The sequence below is a fragment of the Dermacentor silvarum genome, chromosome 7 (genome assembly GCF_013339745.2).
Source record: "Dermacentor silvarum isolate Dsil-2018 chromosome 7, BIME_Dsil_1.4, whole genome shotgun sequence".
In the NCBI taxonomy this organism is placed as follows: Eukaryota; Metazoa; Arthropoda; class Arachnida; order Ixodida; family Ixodidae; genus Dermacentor; species Dermacentor silvarum.
The window spans coordinates 181464984-181481409 of record NC_051160.1 but is presented as its reverse complement, the minus strand read 5'-3'; positions in this window follow the sequence as shown (position 1 = coordinate 181481409).

The following is a 16426-nucleotide window of genomic DNA, read 5'->3' as shown; positions in this document are numbered from 1 at the left end:
AACACAAAAAATATATGCGCACAAATAATAAAAGCGCAAATAAACACGCGGTAGCGCTTTTATGCACGCATACGAAACATATTTAGATGTCTTTAGAGGAGTCAGACGATAAATGATGCTGTACAAAAAGACAACAGAAGTACCTGTTTTTCACTCCTCTGCGTCTGCGCGGAAGCGAAGGTGCGAAATTTTCGTCTTCCTCGCTTGGTTTACCATGTCTGCAGTATGTTTATTCATGCGGGACGGAACAAGGCATCTTGATACTTGTGCGAGAAGAGACTGAGCAACAGGACAGTGTTTTGTTCCCGGCTGTAAATATGGTTATGGCAAAGAACGCGAGAAGTTTTCGCTCTTCGCTTCGCCATCTGATCTTCAACTACTGCACCAGTGGCGTCAAAAAATTCCTGAAAGTAATCGAGCGCTTAAAGCAATGGACAAAATATGTGCGCGACACTTCGAGAAGCAGCTTATTTTTGATAGTTACTTCAGCAAAGACAAAGGCGACGTCCTACTAGATGTAAAGAAAGTGCCTCGACTTCGAAGCGGAGCAGTTCCTTCAATTTGTTTAGGGAAGCCTGGCGTAGTTCAATGATGCTGAATGCCAGGAGGAACCAGAAGACGCCAATGCGGAAGGACGGGAGGAGCTCAATTTAAATTTGTCTACAACTACACACAGTGCAGGTGCCTTTTCTTGTCCAGAGACATGCCGTAATGTAGAGAGAGAGAAAGAGAAAGAAAGACAAGGAGGTTAGCCGGTGTAAATACCGGCTGGCTACCCTGTAAATTCTCAGCCTTGCCTTCGAGATGATTCCCCCAGTTATGCAGACACATAATCAGAGCTTGTGAAATAATGAGCAGAAAACACTGGCAGGAATTCCTAATTAATATGTTTAATGAGAATGTGGCGATTCTGCTCGCAAGAGAACCGGGCGACACGAAAAGCACTGCGAGAAACAAAGAAGCAAGCGAAGCATCTTAGCACTTGATGCGTGCTCAGATAAAAAAGAGTGATAACAGTCAGCTTTTCCATAAAAACTTTTTTTCGCTGTTGTCTGTCATTGCTTGAGACCACCCGAAATGCCGTTATATCGCCTTACCATTTGCTATAGTTTTTCTTTCCGTCTTTGTTTATTTTCTGTTCCTGTGCCTTGTAAAGTTCCATGTAGGCCACCTGACAAATGCCCTGCATTTGGCCTGTATAAAATAAATCAAATAAAGTGATACATAACTTGTTTCTCCTGCTAACGTCAATCCGTGAACCGCAAGAGCTATGCGCGCTACAGGCGTCAGGGCGTGCGCGGAGCAGCTGACAAGCAGGTGCCGCGAGAGAGCCCCCGCGCCCTTGCTCCTCTCCGCTGCAGAGTTTTAACACGAAAGTGTTTTATGCCGGGGTCCACCAAGACTTCACTGACGTATTTCCGTCACGGAAATACGTCACACGAACATACACGAACATAATACAAAGAAAGAAACCAGAAGAAAAAGTTCCACAAACATGCAAAATTTGGAAATCGAACCCACGACCTCTCGGTCCGCGACGACAGATCGCCGAGCGTTTAACCCATTGCGCCACAAACGCATTTGCAGAGACCTACACAGACGCGCCTTATATATCTAACACTCCTCCGTGTACCCGCGCTCTTGCTCGGGGCGGTGCCGCCGCCTACGAGCAGAAAAGAGAAGTACTGCATTATGACACTAACGCGCACCGACAGTGAACGCTTCGGTGGTCTCAGCACTGCGACGGCTCGATGCCAGCATTCGAAGGGACGCTGGCATCAAGAAGCACTACCAACGCCACCTAGGTGGCGTTCACCGTACTCAGCACAGCGGAGCGTGGCCTCCGCAATTAGCTCTGAAAATGTTTCTGAAGTTGATCGCGGAAGCTGCAATTACGACGCGCTGTACGCGCTGATTTGACTCGGTGACGATTCAGTTACGTGCTTTGTCTTGCGCGTTGTATTAGTGTGTCAGTTACGTGCTTCGTCTTTCGCGTTGTGCTAGCGTGTGCAGCGTAGTGCAGCTTCCATATGCACGACGGTTGCTCATGGTCATCGACGTTGGTAGTCGTGATGGAGGAGACGTGCCACCAGGCGTCAGCGTGGGTGCATCAACGCCTAATGGCGCTTTAGCCACAAAACACCAATAGACATTATATATCAATGTGCAATAAACATTACACTACTTCTGTGAAGACACGTTTCACTTTCGTGTTCTATACCGATTCCTATATAAGAGGGATCAACCACATTTTTTCTTCATTCGTAGCGCCGTCTGGCGAACACGCTGTGAAGCAGGAGCCGGCGTTGCAGAATGTGTCCCTTCCAGACGAGCGGCGTAGGCGCTCCTGTCTTATCTTACTCCGTGGTCCGAGCGCAACCAGGTTACGGTCACAATGACAATATCAGGGTTATACAGAAAAAGAAGGTGCTCATATTCAGTGGTTTTGTTCACTAGGCTGCGAGCATTAATATTTATTAGCGTGAAATCCCGGGTTTGATTTCTACGCTGTTATCGAGACTCAAGTGAAGTTGTCCTTTTCTTGCTTGTTTTTATTCTACAGGACAGCGCCTCGTTCCACGCATACCACTCGTTGTCGATAACAATCTTGTCATACACGAGTCGAACCTTTAGGCCCCGTTCCCTTTCTGCTTTGGCGCTTTCCCATAGATTTTTCCGCTTCCCTAGCGTGTTTATAGAAAAATCATCCGAGACAGAAATACCGGTCTCTTTTAATTTTCTGCAGTTCTTGAACACCGCAGTCTTTTCTTTGTAATCGAAAACTCTCATGATAACTGGGCGTACTTTTCCTTCCTTCTTTCTGCCCAGCTTATGTATTCTTTCTGCTGTGGTTATTTTAACGTTGAGTCGCTCTCGGAACAGATCAGTTAACACTTTCTTTTCAATTTGTTCAGCAGTCTCATTTTCACTTCCAAACACCATAAGAATATTTCTACGGCTGCGATCTTCCAGATCAGCCATTTTTTCTTGTTGCACTTCCATGGCGATTGCCATATCTTTCAAGGTTGTTTCAAGGTGGGTAAATCTTTCGTCATACTTCGTTACTATTTTCAATGTGCTCTCTACTTCAAGTATTCTTTGGTTCAGCTTGCCTAGTTGAGTAGAAAAGGAAGATTGGTCGGCCTTAATTCCCTTTATATCTTCTCTCATTTTTTCTCGCCCGTCCAAAGGTTTCTGCAGCATATCCTCTACCTTAGGTCCAGCGTTTTGCTCTATATCGCCACTAAGCAACAGTAACATCGACAAGCATGCCATGGAAATATCAACACAGGCTTTGGGGCACGGCACAACAACAATAAACCTATTGTCACTTTTGAAGCACTTTCCAAGCCTACTAACCTGCAAATACAGGACACGCAGTTCAGTTGGCTTCATCCTAATAGATTCGCCGTGCCCACGAAAGACCTCGGTGCCGACTGCCCTTAAGTAGCCAGCACACTCCGTTTTCACAGCGGGGGCGGAGGCCGTCGTCGTTCCATACGCATGCGCCAGTCCATAGCTGATAGCATCCGAAGATAGCTGCGTGGCATGTTGTAAGCAACGATGTTCAGTAGTTCCGATGGCCAGGCCCGTGCGTGGAGCGGCCGTGAAGTCAATGGAATAGCACAGCAAAATCTGCAAATACAGGACACGCAGTTCAGTTGGCTTCATCCTAATAGATTCGCCGTGCCCACGAAAGACCTCGGTGCCGACTGCCCTTAAGTAGCCAGCACACTCCGTTTTCACAGCGGGGGCGGAGGCCGTCGTCGTTCCATACGCATGCGCCAGTCCATAGCTGATAGCATCCGAAGATAGCTGCGTGGCATGTTGTAAGCAACGATGTTCAGTAGTTCCGTTGGCCAGGCCCGTGCGTGGAGCGGCCGTGAAGTCAATGGAATAGCACAGCAAAATCTGCAAATACAGGACACGCAGTTCAGTTGGCTTCATCCTAATAGATTCGCCGTGCCCACGAAAGACCTCGGTGCCGACTGCCCTTAAGTAGCCAGCACACTCCGTTTTCACAGCGGGGGCGGAGGCCGTCGTCGTTCCATACGCATGCGCCAGTCCATAGCTGATAGCATCCGAGGATAGCTGCGTGGCATGTTGTAAGCAACGATGTTCAGTAGTTCCGATGGCCAGGCCCGTGCGTGGAGCGGCCGTGAAGTCAATGGAATAGCACAGCAAAATCTGCAAATACAGGACACGCAGTTCAGTTGGCTTCATCCTAATAGATTCGCCGTGCCCACGAAAGACCTCGGTGCCGACTGCCCTTAAGTAGCCAGCACACTCCGTTTTCACAGCGGGGGCGGAGGCCGTCGTCGTTCCATACGCATGCGCCAGTCCATAGCTGATAGCATCCGAGGATAGCTGCGTGGCATGTTGTAAGCAACGATGTTCAGTAGTTCCGATGGCCAGGCCCGTGCGTGGAGCGGCCGTGAAGTCAATGGAATAGCACAGCAAAATCTGCAAATACAGGACACGCAGTTCAGTTGGCTTCATCCTAATAGATTCGCCGTGCCCACGAAAGACCTCGGTGCCGACTGCCCTTAAGTAGCCAGCACACTCCGTTTTCACAGCGGGGGCGGAGGCCGTCGTCGTTCCATACGCATGCGCCAGTCCATAGCTGATAGCATCCGAGGATAGCTGCGTGGCATGTTGTAAGCAACGATGTTCAGTAGTTCCGATGGCCAGGCCCGTGCGTGGAGCGGCCGTGAAGTCAATGGAATAGCACAGCAAAATCTGCAAATACAGGACACGCAGTTCAGTTGGCTTCATCCTAATAGATTCGCCGTGCCCACGAAAGACCTCGGTGCCGACTGCCCTTAAGTAGCCAGCACACTCCGTTTTCACAGCGGGGGCGGAGGCCGTCGTCGTTCCATACGCATGCGCCAGTCCATAGCTGATAGCATCCGAGGATAGCTGCGTGGCATGTTGTAAGCAACGATGTTCAGTAGTTCCGATGGCCAGGCCCGTGCGTGGAGCGGCCGTGAAGTCAATGGAATAGCACAGCAAAATCTGCAAATACAGGACACGCAGTTCAGTTGGCTTCATCCTAATAGATTCGCCGTGCCCACGAAAGACCTCGGTGCCGACTGCCCTTAAGTAGCCAGCACACTCCGTTTTCACAGCGGGGGCGGAGGCCGTCGTCGTTCCATACGCATGCGCCAGTCCATAGCTGATAGCATCCGAGGATAGCTGCGTGGCATGTTGTAAGCAACGATGTTCAGTAGTTCCGATGGCCAGGCCCGTGCGTGGAGCGGCCGTGAAGTCAATGGAATAGCACAGCAAAATCTGCAAATACAGGACACGCAGTTCAGTTGGCTTCATCCTAATAGATTCGCCGTGCCCACGAAAGACCTCGGTGCCGACTGCCCTTAAGTAGCCAGCACACTCCGTTTTCACAGCGGGGGCGGAGGCCGTCGTCGTTCCATACGCATGCGCCAGTCCATAGCTGATAGCATCCGAGGATAGCTGCGTGGCATGTTGTAAGCAACGATGTTCAGTAGTTCCGATGGCCAGGCCCGTGCGTGGAGCGGCCGTGAAGTCAATGGAATAGCACAGCAAAATCTGCAAATACAGGACACGCAGTTCAGTTGGCTTCATCCTAATAGATTCGCCGTGCCCACGAAAGACCTCGGTGCCGACTGCCCTTAAGTAGCCAGCACACTCCGTTTTCACAGCGGGGGCGGAGGCCGTCGTCGTTCCATACGCATGCGCCAGTCCATAGCTGATAGCATCCGAGGATAGCTGCGTGGCATGTTGTAAGCAACGATGTTCAGTAGTTCCGATGGCCAGGCCCGTGCGTGGAGCGTCCGTGAAGTCAATGGAATAGCACAGCAAAATCTGCAAATACAGGACACGCAGTTCAGTTGGCTTCATCCTAATAGATTCGCCGTGCCCACGAAAGACCTCGGTGCCGACTGCCCTTAAGTAGCCAGCACACTCCGTTTTCACAGCGGGGGCGGAGGCCGTCGTCGTTCCATACGCATGCGCCAGTCCATAGCTGATAGCATCCGAGGATAGCTGCGTGGCATGTTGTAAGCAACGATGTTCAGTAGTTCCGATGGCCAGGCCCGTGCGTGGAGCGGCCGTGAAGTCAATGGAATAGCACAGCAAAATCTGCAAATACAGGACACGCAGTTCAGTTGGCTTCATCCTAATAGATTCGCCGTGCCCACGAAAGACCTCGGTGCCGACTGCCCTTAAGTAGCCAGCACACTCCGTTTTCACAGCGGGGGCGGAGGCCGTCGTCGTTCCATACGCATGCGCCAGTCCATAGCTGATAGCATCCGAGGATAGCTGCGTGGCATGTTGTAAGCAACGATGTTCAGTAGTTCCGATGGCCAGGCCCGTGCGTGGAGCGGCCGTGAAGTCAATGGAATAGCACAGCAAAATCTGCAAATACAGGACACGCAGTTCAGTTGGCTTCATCCTAATAGATTCGCCGTGCCCACGAAAGACCTCGGTGCCGACTGCCCTTAAGTAGCCAGCACACTCCGTTTTCACAGCGGGGGCGGAGGCCGTCGTCGTTCCATACGCATGCGCCAGTCCATAGCTGATAGCATCCGAGGATAGCTGCGTGGCATGTTGTAAGCAACGATGTTCAGTAGTTCCGATGGCCAGGCCCGTGCGTGGAGCGGCCGTGAAGTCAATGGAATAGCACAGCAAAATCTGCAAATACAGGACACGCAGTTCAGTTGGCTTCATCCTAATAGATTCGCCGTGCCCACGAAAGACCTCGGTGCCGACTGCCCTTAAGTAGCCAGCACACTCCGTTTTCACAGCGGGGGCGGAGGCCGTCGTCGTTCCATACGCATGCGCCAGTCCATAGCTGATAGCATCCGAGGATAGCTGCGTGGCATGTTGTAAGCAACGATGTTCAGTAGTTCCGATGGCCAGGCCCGTGCGTGGAGCGGCCGTGAAGTCAATGGAATAGCACAGCAAAATCTGCAAATACAGGACACGCAGTTCAGTTGGCTTCATCCTAATAGATTCGCCGTGCCCACGAAAGACCTCGGTGCCGACTGCCCTTAAGTACCCAGCACACTCCGTTTTCACAGCGGGGGCGGAGGCCGTCGTCGTTCCATACGCATGCTCCAGTACATAGCTCATGGCATCCGAAGATAGCTGCGTGGCATGTTATAAGCAACGATGTTCAGTAGTTCCGATGACCAGGCCCGTGCGTGGAGCGGCCGTGAAGTCCATGGAATAGCACACCAAAATCTGCAAATACAGGACACGCAGTTCAGTTGGCTTCATCCTAATAGATTTGCCGTGCCCACGAAAGACCTCGGTGCCGACTGCCCTTAAGTACCCAGCACACTCCGTTTTCACAGCGGGGGCGGAGGCTGTCGTCGTTCCATAGGCATGCGCCAGTCCATAACTGATAGCATCCGAAGATAGCCGCGTGGCATGTTGTAAGCAACGATTTTCAGTAGTTCCGATGGCCAGGCCCGTGCGTGGAGCGGCCCTGAAGTCCATCGAATAGCACAGCAAAATCTGCAAATACTGGACCAGCAGTTCAGTTGGCTTCATCCTAAAGATTCGCCGTGCCCACGAAAGACCTCGGTGCCGACTGCCCTTAAGTAGCCAGCACACTCCGTTTTCACAGCGGGGGCGGAGGCCGTCGTCGTTCCATACGCATGCGCCAGTCCATAGCTGATAGCATCCGAAGTTAGCTGCGTGGCATGTTGTAAGCAACGATTTTCAGTAGTTCCGATGGCCAGGCCCGTGCGTGGAGCGGCCGTGAAGTCAATGGAATAGCACAGCAAAATCTGCAAATACAGGACACGCAGTTCAGTTGGCTTCATCCTAATAGATTCGCCGTGCCCACGAAAGACCTCGGTGCCGACTGCCCTTAAGTAGCCAGCACACTCCGTTTTCACAGCGGGGGCGGAGGCCGTCGTCGTTCCATACGCATGCGCCACTCCATAGCTGATAGCATCCGAGGATAGCGTCGTGGCATGTTGCAAGCAACGATGTTCAGTAGTTCCGCAGGCCAGGCCCGTGCGTGGAGCGTCCGTCAAGTCAATGGAATAGCACAGCGAAATCTGCAAATACAGGACACGCAGTTCAGTTGGCTTCATCCTAATAGATTCGCCGTGCCCACGAAAGACCTCGGTGCCGACTGCCTTTAAGTACCAAGCACACTCCGTTTTCACAGCGGGGGCGGAGGCCGTCGTCGTGCCATACGCATGCGCCATTCCATAGCTGATAGCATCCGAGGATAGCTGCGTGGCATGTTGTAAGCAACGATTTTCAGTAGTTCCGATGGCCAGGCCCATGCGTGAAGCGGCCGTGAAGTCAATGGAATAGCACAGCAAAATCTGCAAATACAGGACACGCAGTTCAGTTGGCTTTATCCTAATAGATTCGCCGTGCCCACGAAAGACCTCGGTGCCGACTGCCCTTAAGTAGCCAGCACACTCCGTTTTCACAGCGGGGGCGGAGGCCGTCGTCGTTGCATACGCATGCGCCAGTCCATAGCTGATAGCATCCGAGGATAGCTGCGTGGCATGTTGTAAGCAACGATTTTCAGTAGTTCCGATGGCCAGGCCCGTGCGTGGAGCGGCCGTGAAGTCAATGGAATAGCACAGCAAAATCTGCAAATACAGGACACGCAGCTCAGTTGGCTTCATCCTAATAGATTCGCCGTGCCCACGAAAGACCTAGGTGCCGACTGCCCTTAAGTACCCAGCACCCTCCGTTTTTACAGCGGGTGCGGAGGCCGTCGTCGTTCCATACGCATACGCCAGTCCATAGCTGATAGCATCTGAGGATAGCTGCGTGGCATGTTGCAAGCAACGATGTTCAGTAGTTCCGTTGGCCAGGCCCGTGCGTGGAGCGTCCGTGAAGTCAATGGAATAGCGCAGCGAAATCTGCAAATACAGGACACGCAGTTCAGTTGGCTTCATCCTAATAGATTCGCCGTGCCCACGAAAGACCTCGGTGCCGACTGCCCTTAAGTACCCAGCACACTCCGTTTTCACAGCGGTGGCGGAGGCCATCGTCGTTCCATACGCATGCGCCAGTCCATAGCTGATAGCATCCGAGGATAGCTGCGTGGCATGTTGTAAGCAACGATTTTCAGTCGTTCCGATGGCCAGGCCCGTGCGTGAAGCGGCCGTGAAGTCAATGGAATAGCACAGCAAAATCTGCAAATACAGTACACGCAGTTCAGTTGGCTTTATCCTAATAGATTCGTCGTGCCCACGAAAGACCTCGGTGCCGACTGCCCTTAAGTAGCCAGCACAGTCCGTTTTCACAGCGGGGGCGGAGGCCGTCGTCGTTGCATACGCATGCGCCAGTCCATAGCTGATAGCATCCGAGGATAGCTGCGTGGCATGTTGTAAGCATCGATTTTCAGTAGTTCCGATGGCCAGGCCCGTGCGTGGAGCGGCCGTGAAGTCAATGGAATAGCACAGCAAAATCTGCAAATACAGGACACGCAGCTCAGTTGGCTTCGTCCTAATAGATTCGCCGTGCCCACGAAAGACCTAGGTGCCGACTGCCCTTAAGTACCCAGCACACTCCGTTTTTACAGCGGGTGCGGAGGCCGTCGTCGTTCCATACGCATACGCCAGTCCATAGCTGATAGCATCTGAGGATAGCTGCGTGGCATGTTGCAAGCAACGATGTTCATTTCAGTAGTTCCATTGGCCAGGCCCGTGCGTGGAGCGTCCGTGAACTCAGTGGAATAGCACAGCAAAATCTGCAAACACAGGACACGCAGTTCAGTTGGCTTCATCCTAATAGATTCGCCGTGCCCACGAAAGACCTCGGTGCCGACTGCCCTTAAGTACCCAGCACACTCCGTTTTCACATTGGGGGCGGAGGCCATCGTCGTTCCATACGCATGCGCCAGTCCATAGCTGATAGCATCCGAGGATAGCTGCGTGGCATGTTGTAAGCAACGATGTTCAGTAGTTCCGTTGGCCAGGCCCGTGCGTGAAGCGGCCGTGAAGTCAATGGAATAGCACAGCGAAATCTGCAAATACAGGACACGCAGTTCAGTTGGCTTCATCCTAATAGATTCGCCGTGCCCACGAAAGACCTCGGTGCCGACTGCCCTTAAGTACCCAGCACACTCCGTTTTCACAGCGGGGGCGGAGGCCATCGTCGTTCCATACGCATGCGCCAGTCCATAGCTGATAGCATCCGAGGATAGCTGCGTGGCATGTTGTAAGCAACGATGTTCAGTAGTTCCGTTGGCCAGGCCCGTGCGTGGAGCATCCGTAAAGTCAATGGAATAGCACAGCAAAATCTGCAAATACAGGACAGGCAGTTCAGTTGGCTTCATCCTAATAGATTCGCCGTGCCCACTAAAGACCTCGGTGCCGACTGCCCTTAAGTAGCCAGCACACTCCATTTTCACAGCGGGGGCGGAGGCCGTCGTCGTTCCATACGCATGCGCCAGTCCATAGCTGATAGCATCCGAAGATAGCTGCGTGGCATGTTGTAAGCAACGATGTTCAGTAGTTTCGATGGCCAGGCCCGTGCGTGGAGCGGCCTTGAAGTCAATGGAATAGCACAGCAAAGTCTGCAAATACAGAACACGCAGTTCAGTTGGCTTCATCCTGCAGGCGGATACCTGCCGAAGTTTGATAGAATCGTTTGTTTTAGGAATAAAAATAGCATGGGAAGTGGGAAATGATGGAGGCAGATATTTAAACTCAAAGGCTTCATTGAATAAGCGCCCCAATATCGCAGATATTTCTCGCTTGAAGGTCTTATAGAAAGCCGCACTTAGCCCGTCAGGGCCAGGGCACTTCCCGGGATTTAGGTCTTCGATTGCTCTCTCTACCTCTCCTACCAAGATTGAAAGTTCCTATCTATCCTTTGTTTCGTCATCTAATTGTGGCATGAAGGACAAAAATTCACTTTGAAGTGGTCGCTATAGATAGCGATCACTATAGTGCTCTGTTTCCTTTAGGTACAGTAGACCGTACCTAAAGAAAACAGAGCACTGTAATACTCGTAAAAGGTTTTCTCAATCTCGTCTTTCGCACTTGTCAAGGCACCATCGTATGTTAGTTCTGCAATTATATTACGTTGCGCGTAACTTTTTTCCGTCCCTAGTGCGTGCTTTGTAGGCCTTTTGGCTATTACCGTTTTCTCTGCTCTCGCTCTTATAATTGCACCCCGAAATCTTTCCATGTCTAACAACTCCACTTTTTCTTTCACCACACGGATATCTCCCTTAAAGGTTCCAGGCGTCAGGCACTCTTCTTTGACAAGCGTTTGCAAGCTCGAACGTAACAGTCTCTCATGAATTCGTTCTTCATGTTTAAGTATGCTGCCTCCTACTACAGCTTTCATTAGAATTTTTTGCTTAAATGTTTCCCATTTCGGCCCAACTTCTGAGTTCTTGTCACGGTACAAATCTTGTATGCCCTCATGTACTAAAGTTTTGAAAACATCGTCATCGAGTAGTTTATTGTTAATTTTCCAGGAATCCCATTTATATTTTTCCTTTATTTATTTTTTTGCTGCAAATGCTAAACATCACGAGGCAATGGTCAGTGAAGGAGAGAGGGGTTACGCTATAATCCTTACACAGAGGCACAAAATCCAGTGACACATATGCACGATCTAAGCATGCGCGACTAGAACTTTGAAAATGCGTGAATCGGACCCACTGCTAATACATTCTCCCACATCTTCAAGACCGAAGTCGTTGATGATATCCATTAACTTTATTGTGCTAGTCTCACGATGCGGCGTAGTACTCGTTTTGTGTCGAGCTGAGCTTACACAATTGAAAAAATTTGATTATGGGGTTTCACGTCCCAAAACCACGATCTGATTATGAGGCACGCCGTAGTGGAGGACTCCGGAAATTTGGAGCACCTGGGGTTCTTTAACGTGCACTTAAATCTAAGTACACGTGTGTTTTCGCATTTCGCCCCCATCGAATCTTACACAATTAAAATAACCGAGAAGGATGAGTATACGATCAGTGTTACAATACTCACTAATGCGGCAGAAAAAATCTAGACGCTGTGCAACGTCAGTTGGAGCAGACAAACAAACCACGCGCCATTCATAGCCGGCAAAAACAAGGTCACAAACTATAAAGCGGCCCTATGGACAGCTTATAACCGGCTGTATAACAATTCCTAAGCAACTACGCACAAATAATACACACCCTCCTGTCGTCCCCACCGCACGACTGACGCACACATTATAATACGCCGAGAACGGGCGTAACATGCCGTCAGTCTGGTCCTGGTCTCGGACTTGTCTTTCCTGCACTGCGATTATACCTAATTCTTGTTTCATCGCAATACGATACAACTTATTTTGCCTTCTTTTAGTTGCTAATCCACGGCCATTAATTGTTCCTACGCGCAGGGACCTTTCCAACGACACAATTTTCCTGCCGGACGAGACCTCCGGCACGACGCCCTCATTTCCCATCTCGACGCTTTGTGCAGTCGCCGTAGTCTTTGCCGTCCCTTGTCAGGGGCGACGCGCGCGTCCGAACGATGCTGCGATGTTTATTCTTGACCCTATTCGCTTCCAGCGAAGCTTCGACCTGCTTCAGACGCTGCTACTGCGACACCGCAACCACGTCGTCATGGCGACGCTTTGCCGAGGTTGCCTCCGCGTCCATCTTTCCCACTTGCTTGCTTGCTTGAAAGCCTTTATTAAAAACAAAAGAGAGAGGTGGAGCCCTTAGGGGGCTTCGCAGTGGGTGGAGTCCCTATTCCGGGACCCCATTGGTACCAGCCGCCAGCTTAGCCCTCTGAGCCAAGGCCTTTTGGGCCTTAAGGTCTGAGCAACCACGCAGGGCCGCCTCCCACTCCTCTCGGGTTGGATTAGGGTTGGGGGGAAGAGCTGAGTTGAGCTGGCAAGCCCACACCATGTGGTAGGTGTCAGCCACCTCCCCACAGTATTGGCACTTGCCAGTGAAGGAAGAATCGAAATGCTTTAAGATTGCCGGGCACAATAAAGTGTTAGTGAAAAGTCGGAACAAAATGCGTTCATCAGCCTTGCCCAGCCCCTTTGCAGGAGTTGGGTATTGGCGGTCCCTGTCCTTGTAATAGGTCGTGATGTCTTTAAAAATAAGAAGATAGCCGCCTTCGGGTTCCAGGTACTCAGGTTCTAAGTGGGACGCCCGGTGTATGAGTGCTCGGGCCGCCGTGTTTGCGGCTTCATTCCCTATTAGGCCCTGGTGGCCCGGAGTCCAGACTAGGCAACGGGGGGTAGGGTCGATTCCCCTGTTGCTATAGTTCTGCAATATTCGTTCCGCTAGCGGGGTGACCCAACCAGCTTCATAATTTCGACAAGCCCCACGCGAGTCGGTTATGATATATTGAGATCGGGTATCAGAGGCAGCTAGGGCGATAGCTACTTCTTCAGCTTGCGTTGAGCCCGGGGCTTTGAAAGTGAGCCCATCTACTTGCTTTTCCTCGTGTATGACCGCTGCCGTATACCACCCCCTACGACATGGACCGGCCACATCCACGTAGAAGACTCCGTGTTTGTTGCCATAGTGCCGTTGCAAGGCGTCCGCTCTCGCCTGGCGACGACCACTATGGTCTTCCCTATCCATTTTTGTGGGGAGGGGTCGAACTCTGACGGCGCGTCTCCAGAGCTCGGGCACTCGGACCCGCTCCTGAATATGAAACTCATGTTTCAAGTGGAGCCGGTCAAGCAAATGCCGTCCCGACTTTGTTTGAGCTAGACGTGTATATTGGTTGATGAGGTGGGCTTCCTTGAGCTCCTGAAAGGTGTTCACCACCCCCAAAGCGAGAAGTCTCGCGTTAGAAGTGGTGACAGGGAGGTCAAGGGCCCTCTTCATCACTTTGCGGAGGATAACCTCGACTTTGTCTTCATCATGCTTCCGTAGATGGAGATAGGGGACCGAATATAGAATTCGGCTGGTTACGAATGCATGAGCTAGCCGCACAGCGTCCTTGCTTCGTAATCCCCCTCTCTTGTTGGACACACGTCGGACCATTCGGCCCACTTGGTCCCCAACCTTGCGGAGCTTTTCTAGTGTTGTGTCGACTCTTCTTTGATTGTGAATAAAGAGTCCGAGAATTCGGATCTCCTTGGCCTCGTGTATGGGGCCACCAGCCAAAGAGAGGCGTATTTCTGTAGTGTCCTTAGGCGATGGTCTAAGGTGCACAAATTCTGATTTGTTTGGTGCACACTGGAGGCCGCAGCGCTCTGCGTAGCGATAGACTACGTGAGCGGCTGCTTGCAGGCATTCCTCCATGTGCCCTGTATTTCCCTCTGTGGCCCAGATGGTGATATCGTCGGCGTACAGCGCGTGCCGCACGCCTTCGATACCATGCAGCTGGGCCGGGAGATGTAACATCGCAAGGTCAAAGAGTAGAGGGGAAAGTACAGCGCCTTGTGGAGTCCCCCTAGTACCCATTTCGTAAGGTACATATTCAGTGTCTTGGATTCTGACGAGTGCGGCTCGATCCGTCAAGAAATCTTTGATATAGGTGAATGTGTTTGTGCCACAGTGGGTTTCGCTCAGGTGTGCTAAGATAGTGCTGTGTTTAATGTTGTCGAAAGCTCCCTTTAGATCTAAGGCCAGGACAACCTTGTCGTTGTGAGGGTGCTCCGTCGGCTGTATTATGTCATGATTGAGTTGTAATAATATGTCTTGTGCCGACTTGTGTGGGCGGAAGCCGAACATGGTGTCTGCAAAAGTGTTACGATTTTCCAAATATTCGGAGAGCCTATATCGCACCATCGCCTCCATTAGTTTGCCCACACACGATGTGAGCGAGATAGGCCTCAGGTTGTCTGCATTAATTTCCTTCCCTGCTTTAGGAATGAAAGTGACAAGTGATGCTTTCCAATCGAGGGGGACGGGAGTCTCCCCTTTCCATATCGCATTAATGTAGTTAAGAAGGGCTTCATACGCGCGATCAGGGAGGTTGGCTAGCAGTTTCACTGTGACCTTGTCCCGACCGGGCGCAGTGCCTCTCTTCATTTTGGCTAAGGCCGCCTTGAGGTCGTAGAGTTGGAACGGCTGATCCATCTCTGGATTATCTCTGCCTGCATAGAGATATTCCTGACCTCGAGGGTCCTGTCTGGTGCAGAGATACTTGTCCCTTAAGGTCTCTGCCAGCTGTGTTGTTGTGCCCTGAAAATTGTGTAAAGCGCGTTGTAAGTGTTTCTGTGTTTCTCCTCGTGACTGAGCGGGATCGATCAAGCTGCGGAAGAGCTTCCATGTATTCTTCCCCGACATCTGTCGGGCTGCCGTGTTGCATCGCTCTATCCAGTTTGAATCGGCTAACTGAGAGGCATACTCGGCAGCCTGCTGGGTCAGATCTGTTATACGTCTTTTCAGCGTTCTGTTGTGTTTTTGTCGTTTCCATCGTTTCGTAAGACTGCGACGAGCTTCCCAGAGATGGAGTAAATGATTATCCACCGCTGGGCAGTCCTCCGCAGTCTGTATGCAAGTCTCGTGTTTATGTAGCGTTGTCATGAGATTTTGAGCCCAAGAGCTGTAGCCATCTTCAAGAGGACTGGTCTGCGGCAGGGACTTACGGAAAGCAGTCCAGTCTGGCAGTTTGGCCTGAGTTAGTGGTCTTTTTAGGGGCCGGGTATGAATTAAAGTATTAAGGATACAGTGATCGCTTCCTAGCGTGTCTTCGGTGTTGTACCACTCAACGTGTTGTATGTGTTTGGAAAGCGTGAGATCGGGACAAGTGTCCCGTGTCACGGAGTTTCCTAGATGTGTTGGCTGTGCTGGGTCGGTCTGAAGGGTTATACCTAGCGTGGAGATGAGCTCCGCTAGCTTCCTACCGCGCACCTCCTCCTTTTTGTAACCCCATACCTTACTGGGAGCATTGAAGTCGCCCACAATGAGTAAGGGGTCTCGACCCGCTATCTTCAGTGCCCGACTGAAGATGTCTGCAAAAGTTATGTATTTTAGCTTGGGCGGACAATATATGTTAAGAATATGTACTTGTGGGTCAGAGCGTCGCAGGGGTAACACTGTAACCATGGTGTACGAATATGTTATCTGTAGGTCGAGGTCTACTTCTTGTGCTGTGTACGCTTTGTGTACAAGGATGCAAGTAGATGGATCTCGCTGAAATGTATTGTACCCTGAAATTTTAGCTGAGGCCCCGGGCTCCTGCAGAGCCACGATGGGTGTTAGAAAATGCAATGTTTCTAAGTAGAGACGAAAATTAGCACGCTTAGCAGGATTCTTGAAGCCCCTACAATTCCACTGTACGATCGACAGTGGTTCCTGTCTTGATTTGGCACGCTTTTGTCTAGTTCCCTGCGCCATGATTAGCACTAGTAGAAGCTGGCTGGCTCACCGATGTTTGAAGGGCAGTAACGAGCGGGACGGCTTCGGTATCATCCTCATCAATATTACGGCAAACTTTGGAGGGGCGGCCCAGCTCCGTTACGGGTCCAGCCCGCCTAAACAATTTGGGACTAG